Consider the following 25,393-nt stretch of genomic DNA (forward strand, 5'->3'; position numbering starts at 1 on the left):
AAGCTAAACCAACAACAACTCCTTTGAAACTCCTGATTCTCCCGTGTTTCCTGTGTTTACACTCCCCATGTGGGTCTGGGTACCAACATTCCTCGTGGACTGGAGTTCCCCATGTGCTGGGCATCCCTCAGTGTGACCATTCCAAGTGCAGGTAACTCCACAACACACATATTGCAAATTATAACCCCACAAAAGCACGTTCTTAGGCATCCATAAAACATGTCTCCTCCTAAAGGACACATCCTAAAGTCCTGGAAAGAAAGAATAAGAAAAATTACCTGGCTCAGCTTATTTTTCTGCCTCATGTCAAATTACAGCCCAGCTGTGAATTGGGAAAAGAATTAATTTTCAATAACTGGTTGATCAATTCTTTTCTGTCTTTGTAACTCCCTATGCAGTAATGAATATGCATTCTCTGCATTTTACAGATAAATATCCAGCATCTTAGGGTATTTAAAATTAGATCTGTATACATTTACCGAGCAATGATTATTCTGAATTTCATCCGAGGCAATTAAAAAAGCATCACGATGACATTTAAGGTGATATTTTTCTCCCCTATGTTAAATAATTATAAATAATAATAATGATTAAACAAATTATTCTGTTCCTCCCAGTCTGGATCAACCTTTAGGTTAATAATCTAAATCATTAAAATTCATCTGTCTCTCACAGGATTGAGTAGTTTAAAAAAAAAAAATAAAAATTGGAGGAACCTTTCTGCATAAGGGTGATTGATAATTACCAAAGCAAAGATGTTTTGTGGGTGAAAAATGCAAAGGCTCAGCAGATTGATTGGGTTAGATATTGGTCAGGTTGAGGCACAGTTTTATCAACTGACATCCTGTTTGTAGGATGATGCAGAGGTCAAGTCCAAGCCTGGTTTTTACTAGGCTGGCTCTCAGGACTTTGTGGGTCACAGCTACAGACTCACTGTGTGACCTTGGGTCACTGATGGCCATTTTTTCAGATTATTATTTAATTACAGTAGGAGTTAGGCCCTTACATATATTTATATATAATTTTTATTTATTTTTCCATAAACTGCCTCTGTGAATGAGATTTCTCTTGACTGAGTTCAGCCACCTAAAATCCAGCTCTCTAGACCAAGGTGGTGTCTGTCATTTCCCTCTTGTTTGAGGTTGGTGGATTTACCCCCAGAGCTGCCTGTATCTCTTTATTTATGATCTAAAACACCAAAACAATTAGTTGAGAATGGAAACCCAACTTTTAGAGGGTCACAGCTAAAAGATGAATAGGATTCAATTTGTCTCTCAGCCTCTTTTCCCATGGACTTTGCAACAATAATGTGGAAAAAAAACCAGATCCTGTTTATCTTCCAGAGCAATCCAAGGTGAGCACCTGAAAGGTATTTGGGCTCTTTTGGGCTTTACACCTTCCTGGATAATTAGAGACTTGCCTGGCCACAAGATGCCAAGGAAGGATGGATTTCCAATGTGGGAAGGAAGGATGAGGCTTTTCCTGTGGGCTTTATTGGATTGTGAATTGCTCCACCTATTTGCAGAGTTTCTCAGAAGTAATCTGTGTTCATCCATCTTCCCCCTCCCTCTGGGCTATTAAATCTCTCCCCACTCTGCTCCAACCAAGCCTTCATGTTGCCTTTATAAATTACCTTTTTTTTTTTTGTTTGGTTGAATGTGACTGTGATTTGCAGGAAAACCCCCCCTGCAAAGGAATTGGGACCAAGTGGATTCCCTATATCCAGAATATAGATTAAAGATATAGAATAGGGACATATGAACACCCCCTTCAAAGGAATTGAGACCAATAGATTCCCTTTATCCAGAATATAGACTAAGGACATGGAATAAGGACATATAAATAGCCCCTTTGAAGGAATTGGGACCAAATAGGTTCCCTATATACAGAATATAGGCTAAGGATATATAAACAACTCCTTCCAAGGAATGGGGACCAAATCCATTGCCTATATACAGAATACAGACTAAGGATATGGAACAGGGATATCTAAACACCCCCTTCAAAGGAATTGGGACCAAGTGGATTCCCTATATCCAGAATATAGATTAAGGATATAGAATAGGGATATATGAACACTCCCTTCGAAGGAACTAGGATCAAAAAGGTTCCCTATATACAGAATATAGGCTAAGGATATATAAACTACTCTTTCCAAGGAATGGGGACCAAATCCATTGCCTATATACAGAATATAGACTAAGGATATGGAACAAGGATAAGGACCCCCTATGAAGGAATTGGCACCAACAGATTCCCTATATACAGAATATGGACTAAGGATATGGAATAGGGATATAAAAACACCCCCTTCAAAGGAACTGGGACCAGTGGGTTCCCTATATACAGAATATGAACTAAAGATAGAAAATAAGGATATATGAGCACCCCCTTCATAGGAATTGGGACCAAGAAGATTTCCTATATACAGAATATAGAATAAGGATATAGAATAAGGATATAGAGAATATGAACCAGACCCCTTCAAAATGTGGAGCTGTGGGTTTACATCTGACTTCCCTGATGTCTCACAACAGGCTCTGCCTGCTGATTACTCCCCTCCGTCTCTCTCTCTCTCACTCTTTTCCTTTCCCCCCCCCTTTTAAACACATTTTTCTATTCTCATCTTACATCTCCTCCCACTTCCCCTGCCTCCCCTGTCTCCTCCTCATCCCGGGTGTCCCTTGCTGGGCCCGAACACCACTGGAACAGTGCTGCTATCCCAGCTCCCCCTGGAAACCCACCCCATTCCAGCCCCAGCCTCCAGCCCCTGCTGCTGCAGCCGGGCTGAGGTTCCCTTGAGAACAGCCTTGCTCAGGAAATGTAGCTATTTCCGCTCTGGCTGCAGCCAGGAAATGAGGAGGAGGCAGCAGGGAAGAGATTTCTTTTTTTTTCTTCTTTTTTTTTTTTTTTTTTTTTTTTTTTTTTATTTGACAGGATTTTTTTTTTCCCCTTACTTTGGAGCAAGGAATGCTCAACCTGGCTGGTCCTGGTTTGTTGAAACCCAAGGGGGTGGTGTCTGATTTTGGGCTTGTGTTAGACACAGTCTGAGGTCAAGATTTGGGATCTGAAAGGTGGGAGTGAATGATCCAAAGATTTGAAGCCTAAATGGCAAACCTGACCTCGTAAAGGGTCTCTGCTTTCTGTTGCTGATGTGCTCATTTGCTTGTTTGATTTTAGCTTGCTTGGGGTTTTTTTTGGTTGGTTTCTGTTTGGTTGTTTACTTTGACAGAAAATTAAATAATTTGAATTAAAATTAAATCATTCTAATTCTACTCAGAATCCAGAGAAATTCCCATGTAGAAATTCCCATCCTCTTCCCCTGCAATGAAAAGGGTTTCAGCTCCCACCCTCTGATATTGGCCCACTTTTACCTTAATTTTAAATAGACTTTCTTCAAATTAATCTCATGGGTTTGTAAAGCAGTCAAGGGTGCTTTAGTTTTAATGGAAGATGTGTGGCTAATCCCCCAGGTTGTTTTAAAAATCTCATTCTTATTAGTGGGAATATCCTGCAAGTTCCTACTACAAGTAGTGCTTAAAACACTGAAAGTATTTCCAATGAAAACAGAAAACAGTAATGGTAATAATTTAGTGGCATTTTAGAAATATGTTGGTTTTATAGTTAAACAGAAGATAATTTTTTCAAAGCATTTCAAATTTGGTTATTTTAAGAAGCAGACCCATACTTTGAAATTCTCTGCTGGAAGGTTTTCCTCTACCTGTCCCTCTCCTCCTTCAGAAAAAAAATACATTTGAACAGAATTTGCCACTTCACCAAAATACTGTCTGTTCAAAAAATGTGATAGGTATTCACTAGAGATGGATTTAAAGGTTTATCTATCAATATTGGATTTTTCTTTAATACATGAAAACATAATAGTAAAACTGTAGGCAAAGCTATACAGGAGTAAATACTACTAATAATAGTGGAGTTATTCAGTCAAAGCCAAAAAGTTATTTTTAATGAGAGAGAAAACAATTGTTCAGAAATTTTTGAAGGCACAGTTTTACAGGATTTAAAGTATATGTATATATAATATATATACAAATATGTATCATGCAGATATGTTGTCTGTGTAGCCCCTGGTGCCACAGCTGTGGTGTTTAGGGGGTAGAGATGTGTTTGAAACTGGGATCCAAGTGGGATTTGGTGCCTTTTTGTGCTGGGGAGGTGCAGATACTTGGTGTTTTTCCTGCATCCCAGGGAGTTTGTTCCAAATCTGGGATGCTCTGGCATTGCCTGCCGTGTTGGTGCTTCCCACAGGTGATTTGGGCTGGAAGGGACCCCAAAGATCATCTCTGAGCAGCAGGTCCATGTTTAGGCTGGCAAAGCAAGCTGGGTGTCCTCAAAGAGCAGCAAAGCCTGCGGGTTGTAGGTCTGGAACAGACAAAAAAGAGGGAGTAAAGAGGGAGGGGAGTGACTTGTAGTCATCCAGAAGAAAAAAAAAACCAGGCAGAGATAAATGTTGTGATCTGTGGTGCAAATCCCCGAGCACCCAGTGCCTCCCAAGCCTCGTCCCAGCTCTGTGTGTGCCTGTCCCCCTGGGCTCAGTTGTGGCTAAGGAAACACAAATATTGTTCCTCGCACGGGGAGAGTTGCTCATGGACTAATCAGCTGAAGAGCAGCCCCATCCATCTCAGCCCCATTAACTTCATCACACAATTCATCACTGAAGTGGGGGGACTGAAGGCTCAATTAGGCACTTGTGATTTTGGCTGGGGCCTGCCCGAGAGCGTCCCGCTGTACGGTTTTGTTTGGTTTTTGGTTTTATATAGCAAAGCCCAAATAACATTTGCTCATGAGACAGAGCAGGGACACGCTGCCAGAAATAGAGGCTTCTGACAATTATACAGGATGTTGCTGTGGTGTTATCATATGATTCATCCACTATGAGCATGAACAATTGTTAACCTCAAGACACTCTCACTTTCACGCCCTCTGACACACATACCACTGAGGACAAATATCCTCGAGATGAGTAAAACATTAGCACTGGGGTTTTTTAACTCCTAAAGGTCACTTTGTCTCGGGTCCATATGTTAAGTTTTAAGTTTGCTGCCCAGGCCTTGAGCGTGGGGAGTATCAGGAGGATTTTCTGTGAGTGGGATGACGTGCTTGCTTAGTAAATCCTGTCTTGGATGCTGATCACAGTAATGGCTGTGGACAGAGACCCAAGGCCCATGGTGGAAACCACTGAAATCCATTACAAAGAGAATAAATTTGGCCCAGATGTTCTGATACAACTGAGCTGAACGCAGGAGGGAGTTATACTGAGGAATGGATCCAGTAAAGCTGGAAGAAACATGGCCAGAGGTATTAAGGCCCTTGCAAGAGCACAGTTCTTGTGAAAAACCTTCTGTGCAGGCTTTGCTTGGCAGGAATAAGTTGGTAGAGCAATAGCAGCTTGGGTCAGGTGGGCTTGGAGCCTTGTAGTGTCAAATTTGCACATCCTGAACGTCCCCTACCATGGAGAACAGCTGGATAATGGATGAGCTTCTGTACAACCCCTTTTGTTATCCTGTGTCCCACCATAAGTGGTTGAGGGCCACCACTGGGTGTGCATTTTACAATTCTATTTGTGGAATCGAATTTAATTTGCTTCTGGCCACCTCCCCCCCTCCCTTTCCCTTTCAGGGATGGACTCGGGCACTCGCTGTTGGTCACCCATCCAACCTGTGGCGGCTCTTTTTGCCTTGCGAGCTCGCAGCACTAGATGGCAGTGTAATGGCAAAAAACCTGCCCTGCCGGGGAGGAAAAGTCAAATTTCACCTCCGAAAAAAACGGGCGGAGGAAATTTAAAATTTGAACGCAAACCAACCAGCCCTTCAGAATGCCTCTTCGGCCTCCCTAAATTCCCGTAACGCTCTCTGCAAAGAACTAGGGCAAGGTCTTCGCTGGTGACCCAATGGCACAGGAGCGCTGCCAATTTATGCCACCCACAGATTTGGCCCACAGAGCATCCCAGTATCACAGCCACGCTTGTACATGATATTAGGTCAGGATATTTGGGCGAGGTTTAAAATGCAGAAGCAGCAAAAACAAACAAACATGATATTTTCCTCCAAAACTGAGCTCTCCTCCCTCTCTCAGTTTTCGCTGGATCATGTCTTGAGTTGCTCTGCAGCCCCAGACTTTGGTGGTGCAATAAATTAAGCTACGGGTCATCTCATTCCAGATGTTTTGAAATGAAAAGGCTCTGCGGTGTCTGTGGGCCCAGAGGGGGGTTGAAGTGGAGCACAGGTTTGGGTTTCTGTAGGGAGAATTCCATCCTACGAGCCCATGGGATCGAAGTGCACACGGGGGGACGTGTGTTCGTGTGTGTTTTCTTAGCTCTGGATTAGTGCCCTCATTTATGACCAAGGCTTTAAAAAGGAGGGAAATGTCACAGTATAGAAAAAATAAACAGGGTAAAAATAAATGGCAGAAAGACAGTCTTCACCACTCTAAACATGGTCCTTTTTGGACGTCACCAAGACAGCTGTTGGCCGAGAGTGAGATCTGAAGGTCTTTGTTAGGAAACGTTATTGCTGAGATTTTCACTGTTTGGATTTCCTGTTTTCCTCACTTCTGAACCCTTTAACTTTTGTAATCTAAGCAGGGTCAGGTCTGGTCATCCGTGGGGAAACAGCCTGACTGTGAACAACAAGGCTTGTGCTGCGAGAGCAGCGCTGGGCAGGCGGGAGGGGAGCTGGGCAGGCTGGGGAGGTGCTGGAGGCAGCCAGGCCCCTCAGCAGGGTCTGCCCTGACCTCCTGGGCAATGCTGGTCAAAGGACTTCCCTGTCTGAACTGCATCTGTCTAGATAAAAAAATAATCTAGCCTTGATTTGGAGACATTGAGTGATGGAAACCCACCCACTGGCCTTCAGAAGCGCTTCCAGGGGCTGATAAAAATGAGTGTCTTGCTTTTGGTCAAAAGCTGCTCACTTTTAATTTCCTTGTCATTGTATGTGGTTATACCTCTCTCTGTAGACAGAAAAGTCTCCCAGGAGAATTTTTATAGAAGTCTTTGATGCCTAGATGTGCTATGCTCCAAAAGATGCTCCAAGAGCCATCATCTTTCAGATAAGATGGGAAAGTCAAGTTGAAACCATTTGATCTCTCTCAAAAAAACATACCTTTTTAAAAGAATGTGTCAAAATCCATTCTGGGTTGACTGTCCAGAAACTCCCCATTCAGTATCAGTGTCATAAATGCTTTTAGCAGTCCTGGTCTGGAATGGGGATATCCCTGCATGGGCCTTTGTGTGAATATTGGGATTCTTTTCCCAATAATCTTCATCCTAGAAGGGATGAAATGAAAGCAGTGTAAAGGTGTATGAATGAAAATATAGAGAGGTTGAAAAGTCCCACCCACTTTTTGGCAAGTCATGTAACTACACCAGCATAGCTGAAGGGATTATAATCCCATTGTGGAAGGTGCTGTTAATGTTGTTGTGTAATATTATTTGTCACTGTGTGGTATTTAAGAGTTACTCCAAAGTGATTAAGACTGTACAAGGTGGCTGTGTACCAGGTGAGCCTGGGAGTAAATCAGTGCTGTCTGTCACGGTGTGCTGAGCTCATTTTTCACTCTGCACATGTTTTTGGTGTAAATTAAAATTAGTCCTGTCACTCCATCCCTGGAGTATGACCAGGAATTCTGCTCAGCACCATCTCTGCCAGCATCCCTCTTTTCCTTTCCACCATTCAGCTTCTTACTCCAAACACTGATTTTGCCCAGGGAATAGGTTGGATCTGCTCTGCAAGGCAACCTTCACCAGGCTAAAATGTTTCCTTCCCTTCCTAATTATTCATGGCTTTTCTCAGGGTTATCATGGCACAGATCTTGTGTGTGTTGTTGATTCTTTGGTGATAGTGAAATCTTTCCAGCTGCAACTGTAATGAAGTCCAACTCTTTTGGAAGGACAGCTGGGGAGACTTTTACAGGGTTGGACTTATCCCAGAACCTCCACCAAATGTCTTGGTTTTCACCTTCAGATTCATAGGAATAAGTGATGTGTTTAGGGCTTCCCTTCTCATTTATGGTGCTGCCTTGAAGGAAGGCAGAGAAACCACCTGGGTTGTATCAGTTCACGTGTTTGTAAGAGGAGAACTGGGTTGCTGGATGGAGAGTATGGAGCTCCAGTCAGGTTGTCAGGTCTCTGAAGGTACCAGGGCAAATCGAACTAGGATGTGGAGCGAGAGGACAGTGCCTGGGACAGCGGGAACTCCTCCAGAGCAGGTGGAACTGGGCAGCAGCTCCGGCTCAACCACTCGCTGACCTCCCAGCAGCGTTTGCTGCAGCAGGAAGTTGTGATTTACAAGGACAGCGGGCCAGCAGGAAATTCCGACCTCCGCCCCCCGGAGAAAGGAGGAAGCGGGAGAAGCTCCGTGACTCAGAGCCCGGCTGAGTCACGGCAGAGGCGGTCCTGGGGTGATGCTCGGGTCCCACCAGCCCCGTCCTGACCCTCCCCTGCTCAGCATCCCCTCCCCTGCTCAGCATCCCCTCCCCTGCTCAGCATCCCCTCCCCTGCTCAGCATCCCCTCCCCTGCTCAGCATCCCCTCCCCTGCAGCGGGAATTAATTATTAGGGGGGGGGGGGGGAAACGAGCAGCAAAAAGACCCGATTCGGTTAAAGCCATCCTTTATAATACGCGAATAAACAACTTATGGCAGGTGCCTGGCAGCCCGTGATAATTAACGGAGTATTTATTGGGATCAGAAAAATACACTGAGCTGAACAAGTCTCATCTGTCTTTGGCTCACCGCAGACTCGGGGTCATTTGCTGTCTGGCTGCAGATAATAAATCAAAGGGCTGAAGAAACTGCAGGAGAGAGGGCATGAACTGCCCGAACATTTAGCTGATTGTCGCAAGCCCCGGCCCAGCCAGAGGGAAACTTTCCCAGCGCATTTTCACTTATCTGCGAGCCAGTTATTCCCTGTAGGCGGCCGAGCTGTCTGAGTAAATAGAGGTCACTTTACCTTGACTAAACAATGACTTTGCTATAGTCGGTGCCAGCTTTGTGGCGGCCACAGAATGTACTTTAAAGGCTCGCTGGGGGCAGGCTGGCAGGGCGAGCGAACCAGCCAGTCTGCTCTACTCTGGGCAGGATTTAGGATGCTTAGTTGGATGATGCCGTGGTCGGATCAGCTGATCCCGTGCTTTGAGTGGGGATATAGTATGCAAACGACAGACGTGTCTAAGGAGGAAGCAGCCAGGAGCTGGGGGAGTGGAGAAGGGATGACTTTCCTCTGATGTCAAAAATCCCATCATTCAGTGCTCGCAGTGAAAAAGGCGAGAGGAGAAGAATGTGGAGACAGAGAGACAGAGAGAGAGAGGGGGAGAAGAAATGAAGGGAAAGGACACGCTCATTTTTCTCCCGAATTCTGTAGGCTCACACTGCCCACCCCGATAGGATGGAGAAATAAGCCTGATCCTGAGTGCCAAGTTCTGCACAGCCTTCCAAGCCCCAGGGATTGTTCCCAACCCCATCCCGATCTGGACTTGGTTAGTACTGTCTTGATATGAATAATCAGGTAGATAAAGATTGTCAAGAAACTTGCAGCAGTTTCCACAGGGCTCTCTTCGGCTTATCTTTAATTTCTGGCAGTTTTAATTTGCTGATCATTGTCTGTGTTTGTGTGAGGCTTTAGATAACTCAGCTCTCCCAGGATTTCTGCAGTGTTGGGATACAGGACCAGAGCTGGATGTAAGTGAATTAGCTGCCTGGAGCTCTGTCCAGGTTCCTAATTCTTCCTTTCCGAGGGGCTGATTTTTTTTTCAAAAGGTGCCAGGTTTTGTCCTTCATGCATTTTGCTGTGTGCCGTTGCCTGTAATTAGTTTCACAACTGAAAAAGCTTTCTCAACTGGAAAAAAAAAAAAAAGAGGGAAAAAAAAAAAGAAAAAAAGCCAAAAAACAACCCCCCACGTTTTTGGCAATGGGTTGTTTTTCTAAGCAATTAATTAAGCGCTGATTTTAAAAGAATTTGAATGAATCCTTCCACTCTGTGTCAAGCATGGATTTGGTATTAATCACTTCACTACTTGCTGACTGAATAAGGGCTGAAAAAGATGCAGAGAGTAAAAATTTCCCCAGGAAATGAATCAGACAAGGAACCTATGCCTCATCTCGCCTCCTACAAATGAAGAAAGAGAGGATTTTGTCAATGGTGGGTCAGTTTACAAACGTGTCCTTTGCAGTGTGAGTCATAGTAGTGATACATTTCACAGCAATGCAACCACAGATGCAGTTTAAATCCAGGACTGAATGCCAGCTAAAGATAAATAGAAATGAATCCTCGTGCCCATAATAGTAATGAGAATGAAAATGCAACCTGTCAGATCTGCTGGTGTGGCAGCCAGCTCTGGCTGGCTTTTTCAACCAGTGTCAAAATTCTTGCTGGCTTTGATGGGAGCAGAATAATCCCTGGGGGACGTGGGCTTGTGATTCCCATTCGCTGATAAGCCAGGAAGAGAGGTGGATTTTTGGGAGGTGGTGCTGTGGGCACCTCCAGGACAGCCTCCAGCCCAAATGGCACCCCTCATTTGTGATAAAGGATTCAGGAGCAGGTGGGAAGCAGTGCTGGCTCTGGAATTGGCTGCAGTGTGTTACCGGTTTTGAGATTTCCAAAATGCTGGACAAATATTTATATTTTTCTTTTTCCCCCAAAGCACCAGCCTTTGTTAGTGTTAGAGCTGCTAAAAGATGTGTAAAAACTGTTGTTGTGAAACTGCCATCAAGATTTGTTGTTGTTGTTGTTGTTTGGGTTGTGGGCGAGATAATGAGATTTAGCAGAAAATCTGAGTTGAAATACAAAAAAAATTAGTAGTTTTCACTGCTGCCACTTTTCCCAGTGTTTCCTGAGGCTGATCCTTGTTAAGTGTGTTAGTCCCTGTGCTTTTGTTTTTCCTCAGTGGGTTTTCTGCAGCCATCTCTTAACTTGCCAGGCTGTAAAAGTCCAGAGGTCAGACATGGATCAAATATTTGGTGGGTCCACCAAAGCCAGTGGTGTGATCACAACTTGTTGCTGGCCAAGATCCATCCATTGGTGTCCTGAAGTGGGATAAGATGAATAGCTGGGACCCTGCAGGTCTTTTTTTTTCAAGGTCATGGTCATTTTGAAGGAAAGATCTTTCTGTTAAACAAGTTCATAGGCACGGATTGAATTTATGTTTATTTATTAGTGTGGTTTTTCAGTCTTTGGGCTCCAAGACCATCACAGTTTGCAAATATCAGCATGTTTTTAAAGTGATAACCTGAAAGGTTGGAAAAGGGGTGGAGAATGGCAGACCTGGAGTCAAATTTAAATTTATCAAGTCCCTGGCCAGGGCATTACCATAAAATCAGTCCTCTTCCCTTTAGGGTTAAATGTTTCCTCTTGGAAGAAGAGCCAGAGGCTCCTGATTATCCATCAGAACAGGCCAGGGCTTTGATTTGTGAGGTTTTGTCTGCCACACTTTTAAATGGACGAAGATGAATTTAGGTTCCAAAAAAAAAAATCTGAATTTGATGGCTGGGACAGAGCCTCACTTTCCACCCTTATCCTGAGTGTCCATTCCCTACTCCTTCCCCTTCCCTGCTCGGAAAAAGAAACCTCCTCGTGCTCTGAAGGCAGGGAGAGCACATTTGGGGATCAGTGTGGAACAATTCACCCGACGATCTGGGCGCTCGGAGGAGAGAAAGCTGAGCTGCAGTAGCTCTGCTTTGACAGGTCTTTGGAGGATTTCAAGGAAGTTACACCCACTTCATTCATGATAATGGGCTGTTTAACGCCGAGCAGCCTCGGTGTTGTGAATGAAGAGGGAGCGTGTTTTGGCTTGCGGAACGACTCGCGGATCTAAAGGAATCACTCGTCAAATAACCAGAAAAAAATAACAGAAAAAAAATAACAGAAAAAAATAACAGAAAAAAAAACCAGAAAAAAAAAAAAGAGAAAAAAAAATCTGACTTGGTCCTCGAAATGAAAAGAATGAGTGCAAGATTCAGGGGGGAGAAAAAAAAAACCACCCACGAAACCACCCGGTGTCTAAAAACGCGTCTTCTTTTCCTTCGGAGAGCCAGGGGTGTTTTACATCCCTTTGCTGGTGGTTTGTGAGTCCTCGTGGCTGGGCCTGTTGGGGGTAAAAATGCAGCCTCTGGGTGGACTTGGATGCAGCTGAGACCAGGTGTTGGTGGCTTTTATGCCCTCGGTGCTGGATTGTTGGGGTTTGTATCGTTTTGGTGGCAGAAAGGCCTGTGGAAGGGTCAGGTTTCCCTTTGGGTGGGTTGTAGGGGCTCTCTGAGAAGCTGTTGGGCTCTGTGCTGTGCCTGAAGAGACTCATGGATTAGAAGTACATTGATTTTTGGGTATTGAACATGGCTTTGTGGAACACATTGATTTCTGGAGCTACCCTGTGTCAGATGCCTTCATCCCTTCTGCCAGCACTGGGTTTAGAGACTCCAGAGAGTCTTGGGTGATAACAGAGACTCCTGGGAGGCTAATTCTAGTTAGAATTTATTGAATTAAGGGCAGGAGCAAAGATAGTTCAAGGGAGTCTTTCTACCTTCCCTGATTCCCAATTAATTTGGCAGTAAAATGGCTTTTTGGAGGAGCAAGGAGCACACCCATCCTCTGCCTCCTTCACCAGGCAGGCATCTGCCTGTGCCTGGGCAGGAAGGAATGCAGTTCCTTTGATCAAATAAACACCCACAGGTGGTTGCAAAACGTTTGTCCTGAAACTGAAGCAAATGTTTATTAATTGGAGTTTAGGAAGAAACGTGTGTAATCATTTCCCTTGCTGCCTCTCATCTGGATTTGGGGTAGAAGTGCCAGCTGTAATGGTTTTAATTTTAACTGTGTTTTACAAAGCATTAATTGGTGCATACATTGAGCATTATGCACGTGTTTGTGGAACTGGCCTCTCCCCGAAAAAGCGAGTTTTACTCAAAGGAAGCCAAAAAAACCAATTGGAGAGGAGGCAATTCCATCTGAGGATCTTTCATCTCTGTTCAGCAGCTCTGGTGGAAGGTGGGAAAACAATTTTTCTCATCCTTTTCACATGAAAATGTGAATAGTGTTCACCTAAAGCCAGGATCTCACCAGTGAGCTTTTACACTTGGTGTGCAAAAGGGCATTTGGGGCAAACAGAGCTGAAGGCAAAGGTGGGTTGGAGGAATTAACACCCTTCTTTCTTCTTTTGCTCTGTAGAACTGTGTCTGGGGAAATCAAGAACTGAGCAGATCCTGTTTTAGTCCCACTCATTTTCAGGGTGAGTGAATCCTCTTGTCTCCAGTGCTGCTGTCGTGTCCTGGGCAGCTCTGGACTGTGGCTTCAGGTTCAGAGGGAAATCTCTCTTTTTTTTTAATCTTTGCACTGATAACACAGCTCTTAATTTAGCAGCAGTGAGGCAGAACATTTGAATTTTGTCATCCATTTCCAAAACTATTGTTGGCTTCTTATTCCTTTGTTTCCACACGCCACCCAACCCCCTACTCGTTTCAGATTTACATTTTGTTGTAGGTGCCAAAAGATAAGTTAATGCCAACTTGATGATTAATTAACTAATACTTTCCTCTGCTGGAAGATGGAAAGCCTTTATCTGAGTAACCTATTAATTATTATTTTATTTATTGCTGCATGGGTACATCTGAATGGATTCAAGTTCCGCCCTCCTGAGAAATTTGGGCAGGAATTTGTAGCAACAGGATGAGAGGAAGCCAAAGGAACCTTCAACTTGTTAATCAGAAATTATGTCTTAATGTTGGGATCAGGGGACTTGTTTATCCATGTTTTGCAAGCCCCAAGCAATAGCAGAGTCTTGTTGTCAAACCCACGGGTATTCTGCAGTTCTGAGGCTTTCCCAAAATGCTCAGAAACGCAAAATTCGATAAAAATCTTGATTTTTAAGGGGCTCAACTATTCCTAAGGTGTCTCAGCCTGGTTGTCTGAGCTTAGAAATAAATAGTGGAAAAAGCACAGCTGGGAGACTTCAACCCCCCTGACCTATGTCAGGAAGGTGCCTTGTGGAGAAGTTTCCAGAAGCCTCTGCACTGCACACAGTGGGACATGTCCTTTCTTTTGGGAACTGGGAAGTGGCTGCAGGCACCTCATCTCAAGTTAGTGTCTTTCCAGCTGGATATTTGGAATTCAAGGTGGAATTCAGACAGCCTCCCACTTATTCAAAGTGCCATAAATGCATTAACAGGAGAGCAGAGATGGGAACAGGTTTAATTTAATAATGAAAAAAAAGAGAGAGCAAAAAGGAGGAAACTTGGGTTGGACAATGATGATGAATTTATTGGTGGTGAGCTTGGTTACCTCATTCTCTTGAAATTATGATTAGACAGCAGGAATGAGGTAAGTGCATATTTTATGGCACTTCTGAGGATCTTGCCTATGGGCAGAAATTAATGCTGTGGAAGTGAGAGGTGTTGCACATCCCAGGTAAAATTCCCACCATGAAGATGTGGTAGGAGAGTGCTTAAGACTCCCAGGAGCTCTGTGCACAAAGGTGAAGGGCTTCACCTCTGGGGCTTTGAAACCCCTCTGTGTGCACAGATATCCCTCATTTTCTCTCCTCCTCTGTGTTCTAAAAGATATAACACGTGTCTAATTGATGTCCCCAAGTGCCATTGCAAGATTAAATATTGACTGCACATATGCAGCACAGGGAATAACACATATGGGTGGAGATAACAGGATAGTATGGCTTGTGAACCAGTGAATAACGTGTGTGCTCATGGAATAACCATCCCAGCTTTGTTCTGCTCCTGCTGAAATCTGGACCCAAATGCCTTTTGCTTTGATTAAGCCCTGGGCATGAATATGTTGACACCTGTTAATCTGCTGAATTCATTGGTGCCTAAATTAGAAGTGAACCAAGTTTTCAGAAGTCTTAGAGCTACCCTTGACTTCAGTGGGATTAATCTGTTCCTGGGTGGTGTGAATAATGGGCTATTTTTAGGGGGGGAGGGAGTAAGGGAGATCAGTGGGAGAATCAGAAAGTTAATGGAGAGAAATCTCCATTCCCCCCTTTCCAAAAGGAAATCTTTTACCCTCACAAAATGTTTTTCCTTGTGCTAAACATATTTGCCTTGAGCTTTCACAGAGCAAAACAAGGCAGGGATAGGGCAAGGGAGAGTGGCTTCAAACTGAAGGAGAGTAGTTTTAGATTAGATATTAGGGTTAGATTTTAGATTATAGAATCACAGAATATTCTGAGTTGGGAGGGACCCACAAGGATCATTGAATCCAGCTCTTAAGTGAATGAATACAGGGATAAACCCACAACCTTGCTGTTATCAGCACTCTGAGCAGGTGAGATTTTAGGAATTAGATCATGTGAAGAAATCCTTCCCTGGGAGGGTGGGGAGGCCCTGGCACAGGCTGCCCAGAGAAGCTGTGGCTGCCCCAGCCCTGGAAGTGTCCAAGGCCAGGTTGGAGCAACCTGGGCTAGTGGGAGGTGTCCCTGCCCATGGCAGGGGGTGGAATAAGATGATCCTTAAGGTCCCTTCCAACCCAACCCATTCCCTGTGATTCTGTGAACATGCAGAGCTTTAAAGGCTGGGTTTAGCCAGGGGAAGGAGGAGTGGGAGGCAGCAGCAGCAGCCGCTTCTTTTCATCGTGTGTCTCCGAGGTTCCTGTGGTCACCTCAGATGTGGGACACCCCGGCTCGGTTACCTCCCTACCTCCAGGAAATTTGAACCCCCTCCAGCCTGCAGGAATGTGTGCTGAATTCCAGCCTGCATTAGTGCTGTTCTGCTTTGCATGAATAGCTGAGTATTGACAGAGGCAAGGGCTTGGGGTGGGTATTCACCTCCCTGCCTCCTCCAGTGGTTGTAGGAATGATTTGACTGGTGAATTGTTTTATTTCAGTGACTATTTATAATGAGATTGCAGCTTTGAGGACTGGTTGTGCATTTTAATTGCTGGCTCTTTAATGCAGAATATATTGTCCTTGAAGCAGGGATCAGAGCCCAGGTTTCCCCTTTGCCACAGGCAGCACAGCAGGGAGCTGTGCTCTGCACTGACTCCATCTTTTCCACTGAAAATGTGGGAATTCCACTCCAATATGAATTCCATCTTTCTTTCCCCACAACTTTAGTAGGAAGTTTAGCCAGGTGTTTGAAGCACTGACCTGCAAGGTTGGGAGAGCTCAGATGGGTGACACATTCTTCTTTATTTCCTTGGTCTCTTCCCCACTGCTCTGCTGCAGAAATGGAGGGTGGTGGGACTTACTGTAATTCAAATACAAATTACCTGTAATTTGTCGTGGTCACTGCATTTTCTGCAGTGTGGTCACACATTTTCTGCAGAGGGATGAGCAGGATGTGTGTTCCAGCACACTGGGTAGCCAAGATTTGAGTCTGATATTTTGAGAATTGCTCTCTTGGGCCCCTCAGATCCCCAGATTTCTGTGTAAGGAACACGAACCATTTTGTGAAATGAGCCTGAAACCATTGGGGCACATTTATCACCACGTGAATCTTACCTGCAAGGGTTGTAGCCCCTGTGAAGTTTTCCTGGAGAGGCAGAAATGGTGAGGGCAGTGCACTGACAGCAGCTATTCCCTCCCTTTCAAATCTAAAGGAATTCCCAGTAGATGCAAAACAGTTTTAGGGGTATCTGTGGAGCAGTTTCCTGATATAGAGCAGTTGCTGAATGTTTAAAAGTTATGCCAGTGGACCAATGTCCAGCTCTAAATTTGGAGGGTATTAAGCTACACCCCTGGGCTGGGTGTCCTGATGGCTTGGCATAGGGGTGCTTCTCTTGGATTATGGAGCAGCTGGGAAAAGCAGGGAGATTAGAACTGGTGGAGGTAACAAAAAGCAAATGTCATTTGAGGCTGAAGCTGGAGGGAAGTCCCAGTGATGCTTTGGATGAGCCTGTTTCTGGCCCAGTGCTCTTTGCTCGTGGATGTTCAGGTAACTGCAGAAAGGAGTGAAAATAAAGTGAAGGCTCCACTACACAACAGGGAGGAGACAGGAACAAGGCATCCAGGAAGTTTGGAAGATGATATCCCATAGATAGATGGGGTTTATTCAATGTATTCTCCCCCAGAGAGGCTTTTATTTTTTGGAAGGGTCTTTGGCCAGGAGGAAGAGGTGGAGATGGTAGCTTTGGGTGCTGCTGAGGTCTGTCCTGGCTCCGTGTGCTTTCCTGGGGATTCACCTCCCTGTCTCTAGGTCTGTGCTCTTTCCAAGGCCCCTATCCTTTCTCCCTAAGCCTGTGCTCTTTCCTAGAGATCCATGCTCTTTCTCCAGGCTGTTCTTTTGCTGAGGAGCAGCTGAGCATCATTATTAGTCGATTTACAACATCACAGGGCAGACTTCTACTCAGCAGCAGCTATTGAGGCACACGGTTATTAGCACACTTGGAGCATCTGAGAGAGGCTTGTGGCTGCAAGAGCTGGACAAGACTCACAATTATTAGCATCTTAATAGCATCAGAGAGGAGGTTTCAAGCTGCAGTGGCTTTGGGAGCTCATGATTACGAGCTGTTTGCAGCAGGAGCGAGGCAGAGCTCCTGATGTTTATTATGTTGCCCATCGGTCTGTGTCCTGACACTGCTCAGTCACGCGTGCTGGGAACAGCTTATCCATGGTGCTCAGGGAACAGGGTGCCAAAATCCTCTTGTGGCCCATCAGCAAGGCTGTCTGAGGACCTCACAAGGCTATAAAAGGAATGAAACTGTGTCAGTATCCGTGTCTCCTTTTCCTTTCCAAGAAGCAGGGATGTTCACCGGGATTAAATCGCTGGGGCTCTGGAGGAGGTTTTTGTCACACAAGATGGGCTGTCAGGAGAGATTCCCCAGGGAAGTTCTTCCTCTGAGGTGTTCACGTACCTATGTTCTGGGTCACAAGGGCAGTACCACCCAACAGACCAAGACCTTGATGTTCTTAGCAAGTAGAATGTGGTTTGGGTTTTTTTTATCCCATTCCTTCCCTGTTCTTGAGGCTGTGAGTGCCACACGTATGTTTTATACTCCACATTTCTGGTGGAATAGTCTGTCCTGGCTGTGGCTATGAACTGTCCACGTGCAGTGGGTGATGCATTAAACTTTGTGCCTTGCTTGTCTTATAGAATCACAGGATGGCTTGGGTTGGAAGGGACTTAAAGATCATCTTGTAACACCCCCTGCCATGGGCAGGGACATCTTCCACCAGCCCAGGTTGCTCCAAGCCCCGTCCAACCTGGCCTTGGACACTTCCAGGGATGGAGAGTTTGTTAGTGAGTTTTCCAGTACCCTTATGGAGAGAAAGGTATGAAGAGGATAAGCACCTTTAACACACAAGGGGTCAGGTGTGACTGTGGGACAACACACTGATAAAAGTCTCTGGTTCATGTGTCTTTTAAATGTAACAAAGATGTCCCAGGTTCCAGCCTATGCCTGAACCACGAGACCAAAGGGAGGAGAGACTATATGTTTGTTTGAGCCCCTCATTGTGTTGCTGGCAGTGCATCCCTGGTTTCCATTCCTATTTTTTGTTCCCTTAGCAATCCGTTTGCCACTGCCCTTTTCTCCCTGGCTCAGCCAGCAATCACCACACTCCAGAGCACAATGGATTCCTGTCTGCGGTGAATCCCCTGCTCCATGCTGGCCTCCTTTCTCTGGGAAGAAGAAGGGAAAGTATTCCTTGTTCCTGGTGAAAAACTGCACTGGCAGCCTGGGTTATTCTGTCGGACGTGTGGCTTTAAGTGACGCCTTTGCCATCTGTTCTGTCTGCTAATTATGAATGCAAAACAAACGTAGCCCACAATTGCTTCATTTAGAATAAGGGATATGGCAGTGACCAAAATAGTTTTATTTCGGTGTCAGATGCTCTTTTTATTTCTCCTGTCTCTTCCTAATCTAAAGCAGGTCTGAAGCTCTTCTCCCTCTTCCAGTTTGAGGCAGGGGATGTTGCTGTGCCAAACGAGAGCCTCTTCTACGTGTTCATCCTTTCAGGGGACAATCCCACATGAGAAAGGAAAGGAAAAAGACTGCATTTGTTGAATTGTGAGGGCTGGTTTCACCTTTCATTTTTTCAGTTCAGTTGTGCTGATCTTAGATGTGCAAGTACCTCAAAGAGAGACACCAGGATATCTCCAGGAACTGTGACAGCAGCGTGTGAACCACTTTCCCAGCCTGTTCCATCCCTGTTTCCTCTTACCAGAGACAAGTTTAGCAACCAGACTGGAACAGCACGGTGGGAAGGAATGATGCATTCTGCTGGGGCTGTGTCCAGAGCTGGAAAGGTGAATTTTTTTGGCTTTTGGTTGTAAGTGAGCCATCACTGAAGGTGGGTGATTCATCCCCTTCCGTGACTGGGCCATAAGAAGCCCCTCTATTTGCTCATTAGGTGCTTGTTTGCTGTTTAATGCCCCCCAAACTTACTTCAGGCAGGGCTGTGGCAAATCTTAGAGGTGTCACTGGCAGCACAGCCACGGGTTGAGGTGACCCAGATTTGGGAAGTGGAGATGAGATCAAACACTCTGTTCTGAGGGGATGTGCAGCCAGAAAAGCTGAAGGGGTGGAACAGTTTCACTCTGTGTAGGTGTTTCCCCATCAGTGATCTGTGGGATGTGCTGAGCTGTGACCCCTCTGGTGTCACTTGGCCTTTCTCCACTCTCAGGCTGAAGAGGAGGTGGACAAGTGGCCCTGAGGGTCGTGTCCTGCCCCAGGAAGACTGGCTGCTTTCAGATCTACATCTGCTGCGCTTCAACCCTCCTTGCTTTCGTGGTGGGCATGTGGACACATGTCTCTTACTCCTCCTTCCTTCCCTCCCCAGCCATCACTCTTCCTGTGATAATCAAAATATTTCACTTTATTTTCTGTCTGGGTCTGTGTTGAAGGGAGATGGGGTGACAGTGTTTTTATACCTACTAAAAGCAGTGTTTTGGGCAGTAGAAGACCTCCCTCTTTTCTCCCCACAAATCTTCTCCAAGAAGACTCGTTGGTTTGTGCTTCAGCATTCTCTTTCCAAATTATTTTGGAATTCTGCTCACTGCTTTACGGTTTTCCTAAAGTTCTGATTGTTCCATTTTTTTTCCCTTTTGAGGTTGTAGAGGGAAGGAGTGGCAAGGGGTACACTCTCAGTAAGATACTGAGTCTGGAAAAAATTCTCCCTCCCTGTTTTCAGAGCCCAGCAAACTCTTAGAGCACAGCTGAGGCAGAAATATGTGCAGTGTTGTGTCGTGTCCAGGGTGTGAAATGCCCAAATCAGAGATTAAAACCAGCATGGGCTGTCACCCAACAGACAGGTCCCAAACTTGGGCTTGTCTTTGAACACTGGGCAGTCAGATCAGGATCCTGCCTTGGGGCTGGAGGCCACCTCTGCTTCAAAACCTATTAGAAATACTTCAGGGTGTTACAATACGAGGGTTAAAGGTTTAGTTGGTGTCCCAGGCCTGAAGGATGATGTTGTGGTTTAAGCATTTGGACTGGGACCAAGAGATGTGAGATAAATTCCAGGCTCAGTTGTGCACTTCCTCTGCGAGCTCCTGAAAATCGCTGCCTCTCCCTGGGCTCCATCCCCTGCCTGGAAAACCTCGTGCTCTGCCCTCACCATTTCAGCAGTGAACTTGCAGTACTGAAAGCTCCTCGTTGGTGGTTGCAAGCAATTTTCTGAGAGTCTTAACTCTAGGGTTGAAATAGTGCTTTGGCCCCGTGTGCCCGCGAGAGAGAAACCCTTTGAAGTTTGAAAGTAAGGGCACAAAAGCTCAGACAACTTTGAAGGGCATGATGATTAATGCTATTTACTCAGCCTGGTGACAGTGGGGAACAGCCTGGAGCAGAGGGACTGAGGGGTAGCAACACCAGGAAACAAAGGTAGGGTACATTTTTCTCTGGGTTTGGTTGGATGCCCAAGGAATAAATGTCCACCAGCAGTGCTAAAAGGAGGGCGAAGAATCTTATTTTAGTAAGTTCTGATCGTTGGAATCCACTTATTTGAAGAAGTTCTTTGCAAAGGACAGTCACAATCTGATGGAGAAGACTGAGATGAAGGTTTGTCTCCCTGGTGCCTGACATGGGCACTTGCCAGCTTCGTGTTAGGAGGGAAGGGGAGAGGGAGGGACAGTTACTGGGGACTTTCATTAGGTGTGCCAATATCCATTTTCTCCTAAATTCATTTGCACCTACTTGTGGCTTTGCATGTCTAGAATAGTTTACAGAATCAGTTGTCCTGTTTTGGGTCATTGTGTTCCCTGTTTGAAGGTTGGACTTACAGGAACATGACAGCAAAACACCTTTCCCACGTGATTTATACCCGATGAGATGCCAGTCAAGCATTTTGATCTTTGCCTTGGCTCTCAGAGGGCTGCTTAGCTCAGAGCTCCCTGCACCAGTGGCCAAGGGAATGAGCCTTCCATGGAATAATGCAGCAGGAATGTGGAGGTGTGTGCACATGTTCTCCCCAGAGGGCACACAGCAGGCAGGGGCAGCTCTGGGTAGGGATGGGCAGCCTGGGGGAGAGAAATGTGCACCCTTGGTGTTCCCCAGGAGGTGCTGAGTCCTGATGAACGTGGTTGTCCAGGGGCTGACACACCTCCCCACCCACTGAGGTCGTTCCCATTCCCACTGATCCCTTGCTCTTCTGGCTAAAATTTGCCTTTGCTCAGCTTGGTCTCTTTGTTGCAACTTTGGTTTCAAGGTGGAAGAGGGCAGACTTTTTTTTCTCTGTAGGATTTCATGTGGATGCCCACGTAGAGGACAAAATTTCTTGCTGGAAAGCCTTGACAGGTGTGAAAAATGTACCCCAGCCCATTCCTAATGTGTGACTCTGTTCCCCACTTGATGCACTTGACCTGCTCTTTTACTCCAAGTACAACATCAAACCCAGCACAGCCTTGGGTCAGATTTGGGCTGTTGCTTGGCAGGAACTGAAATTCTACATATCTTGTGTCTGGTTTCATTGCTCCCCTCGAGGTGCAGTTCCAAACACCACCCCTGCCTGGCTCTGGCTCTCACATTGGACCCAGAGCTTGAGGCTTTTGGTCTCTTTTGGACTTTTGGTGAGACTTTGTCCATGTTGTGGCAGCATCCCACTGCTGGTGCCTGCAACATGATGATGTCCCTGGCCTGTCAGGTAGCAGGGAGGTGTGTTTTGCCTGCTCTAGGAGGAGATTGGAGTAGTTTTCATTTACTTTCCTGTCACTTGGGGCCAGCAGTGGTGAGGCAATAAAAAAACCCCACAGCCATTAGTAGGTGCAGGGTAGGTCTGTCAGAGAAACTGCAGAATGGAAGTGGCCTCCTGAATTAAATGACCTGAGCTGCATTTACATCACATTAGATGAACCCTTAAGTGGTCCAAAACTACTGTTGTCTCAGACCTGCTGGAAGTGTGACTCTGTAGCTCATTAAATAAGACACAGTGTCTTCTGCCTTGCAGTCCAACCATGGCACAGTTTGATATATTCCCATTTTTTACTCCTTGGAAGAAACAGAATTTGCTGTGAATACAGTTTCCAGATTTTTCTAGATGGTTGTGCCTTGGCTAGAAGTTAGAAACAAGTGGGGTATTCTCCTTTTCTGCTGGTGATTCAGCCTATTCTGAATGGATGCTCCCAAACAGTTCCTTTCTCTAGGTGACTTTAAAAGCAGGAAGGGGTTGCTGGTACCAGATTGGAGGAATTATCCCAAAATATTTGCTCGAGGGGAAGCAGCTCTCAGATCCCCTGCAAGGATTTTATCTTCTCATCTTCAAATTACCCAGTTCAAATGCTCAGATAATGACACGTGTCACGATGATAAAAAAAGTGTGACTGCAAAGAGTAACATTTAAAAATAATGATACACCTCTAACTAGGTCTTATAAAAGGAAATCTTAAATAGCTAGAGAGAAACAGATGCTTTGGGGGACTTGTGGATAAAAATAGTGGCTTCCAATTTGCAACCAAAACAAAAAATGTGGCCCCACTTAGTCAACCTCAGCACCAGAAATTCCTCTGAGAGTGTTAGAGCCCAAAACTGGGAATGCATGAAAAAGTACCTGGTGCTGCATCTGCAGGGGTTTTTAGTGTATTTTTGCTTCTTCAGCTTTTCGTCGTGGAATCACTCAGTGGTTTGGGTTGGAAGGGAATTTAAAGCTCATCCAGTCCCACCTCTGCCATGGGCAGGGACACCTTCCACTAGCCCAGGTTGCTCCAAGCCCTGTCCAACCTGGCCTTGGACACTTCCAGGGATGGGGCAGCCACAGCTTCCCTGGACAACCTGTGCCAGGGCCTCCCCACCCTCTTAGGGAAGAATTTCTTCCTAATATCCAATCTAAACCTATTCTCTTTCATTTTAAAGTGATTTTTCTTGCTACTTCTCAGCTTTCTCTCATAATGCTGCCTTGAAATGCCCTGCCTTAGTGATGGCTTAGTGGTCTGAGACCTGTGGATTCTGTTTTCCTTGGAAGGACACTCAGGCTGTGTCCAGGCTGTGCAGACACGAGCGTGTCCCCATGGTCAGGATGGATTTTGAGAGCAGGGGTGCAGATCTTTGCTGGTATTGAGCTGTGCCTTTCAGTGGGGTTGCTCAGGGCTCAATCCTCTCCTTGCTGGTGAAGGGCTGGAGCAGCCTCAGCAGAGCTGGGGGGATCTGCTGTGCAGGAGGAGAGTTTTCAAAGGAGAACCACAGATGGCTCGCTGGAGGCAAAGGCAAAGAACATCTTCCCAGCTCACCTGGACGGGCTGAAGGTCTGAATGTCTGCAGGCAGCTCACCCAGGGGGCAGGAGTGTGTGAGCAGCCCCAATCCAGCTCAGTGGTTGCTTAGGTCTGTACCATTTTCACTGATTTTAAGGTAAAATGACTGTTTTTTCACTGGCATGAGGAGCTGTGGCATGATCCCATCTCCTGGCCCTGCTGTAGAAGTGAAAACCTCCTTCAGAAGCTGCAACAACACCTTAAACCTCATTTGAGCTGTTTGTAAGTGTGTGGACCTGAACCTTTGGGGTGCTCAGACTCCTCCTTTTTGGGCTTGGAGCATCACTCTGTAGGAACTGAGCAAGCAAGGGGAAAGGGAATGTTTATTTTGTGTGCTTTTGTTTAACTTAAAAACCCCCTAGAATGTGAGAATTTTTTTTTTTTTTTTGATGATGGTGATTTCTACTTTTTTCCTTACTTGTTAGGGCAACCCCCAAACCTTAAAGGAATGGTTTTAACTTATTGATTTGGTATTTTTGTTTTAGGTGGCCCTTCCCAAACAAAGACAAGCAGTCAGGTGAGTCAAATTTTCCACTTTCTGGTAGATCTGTGGAAGAGAAATGAGAAATCATGAGGGGAGGCAACACTAGACTCCTCTGAATTTCAGGGATTGAGATTTAGGGGGGGTTAGTATCCACTTGGTAGCCACTTGAGCACTAACACCCCAAGGGGCATTTTTAAAATACACATTTCATTCTCTAACTCGTGCAGTGGCACAAATTCACTTGCTTTGGAGCTGGAATTTAGCAATTAGAGCTTTCTGGGTTTCTCCTATGTCCATAATGTGTCATTTGGAGCTGAAAGGAAGGGACCCTGCCAGAACTGGCTGTGATAAAAGTCTGATGAGTGAGACTGTCATTAGATTAAGTGGAGCAAACCAGCAGAGTTGTTCCTGCTGCCCAGTCTCTCCTTTCTCCACACGATGCTCAGAGTCCAACTCTTAACTTTTTTTTTTTTTCAGAATTCTTACATTGTCCCCTCTTTATGCCTTGTCAAGAGCATTAGTCACAGTTCCCCATTTGCATCTTGGGTTTCAGCTGAGACAAAGCCCGTGGGACGTGTGGCTGCTCAGCACCCTCACCCCTTCCTGAGCACAGGGCTCCAGCCCCTCACGGGAATTCGAGTGCTGGGGCAGGGAATGAGGGTTTGGTGCATTCCCAGCACATGGGAATGCTCCTCCTGGGTGGGGTGGCACCATGGCCTGGCAGTGACAGGGGCAAGGAATCGCTTCTCCTGCCCTTTTGCTGGAGATGATGCTCTTTGGGGCACTTTGGGTTCCCCTTCTGGAATATGCTGAGCAAAACCCCTCAGTCACAAGATCCTGGAATGGTTTGGGTTTGAAAGGACCTTGAAGACCATCTCCATCTGACCCCTTGCCATGGGTAGGGCCACCTTCCACCAGCCCAGGTTGCTGAGTGGGAGCTGAAAGCAGGGGAATGCTCTGGGAGCAGCTCCAAGGCACAGCCCATGAAATTGGCTTTTCCTGTAGATTACTGGATTCCTCATGTGAGGATGGAAATCCCCCTCTCGTGAAATGCAGGGCACAAAAGGAGCGAAAAAGCAGGTGTTGAGTGATCACACTGAGCTGTCCATCAGCAGGAGAGGATTTGGGGTTGTGAGAGATGGGAAGAGGGCTTAAAGAAAGAGGTGGATTTCCTGCACCCAAATCAAGAAACAGGAAAAAAAAAAACCAAACCCACTAAATTTAATTGTGTCTTGGACAAGGTCAACAGGCACCGTGCACAAATAGCTCAGGCTTTGA

At 45.7% G+C, this 25,393-nt stretch overlaps 1 long non-coding RNA gene across 1 annotated transcript in view; it reads left to right on the top strand.

Moving 5' to 3' along the window:
* The window catches only part of LOC127482296 (uncharacterized), an 80,636-nt gene that overhangs the window by 22,400 nt on the left and 32,843 nt on the right, over nt 1-25,393 (top strand). The window contains exons 7-8 of the long non-coding RNA XR_007908490.1: nt 13,171-13,231; nt 24,117-24,148. This is a non-coding gene — a long non-coding RNA (uncharacterized LOC127482296). The remainder of the gene's footprint in view (nt 1-13,170; nt 13,232-24,116; nt 24,149-25,393) is intronic.

Source organism: Manacus candei, unplaced genomic scaffold, assembly GCF_025592945.1.
Source record: "Manacus candei isolate 608988 ecotype Guabito, Panama unplaced genomic scaffold, ASM2559294v1 h1tg000086l, whole genome shotgun sequence".
Taxonomy (NCBI): domain Eukaryota; kingdom Metazoa; phylum Chordata; class Aves; order Passeriformes; family Pipridae; genus Manacus; species Manacus candei.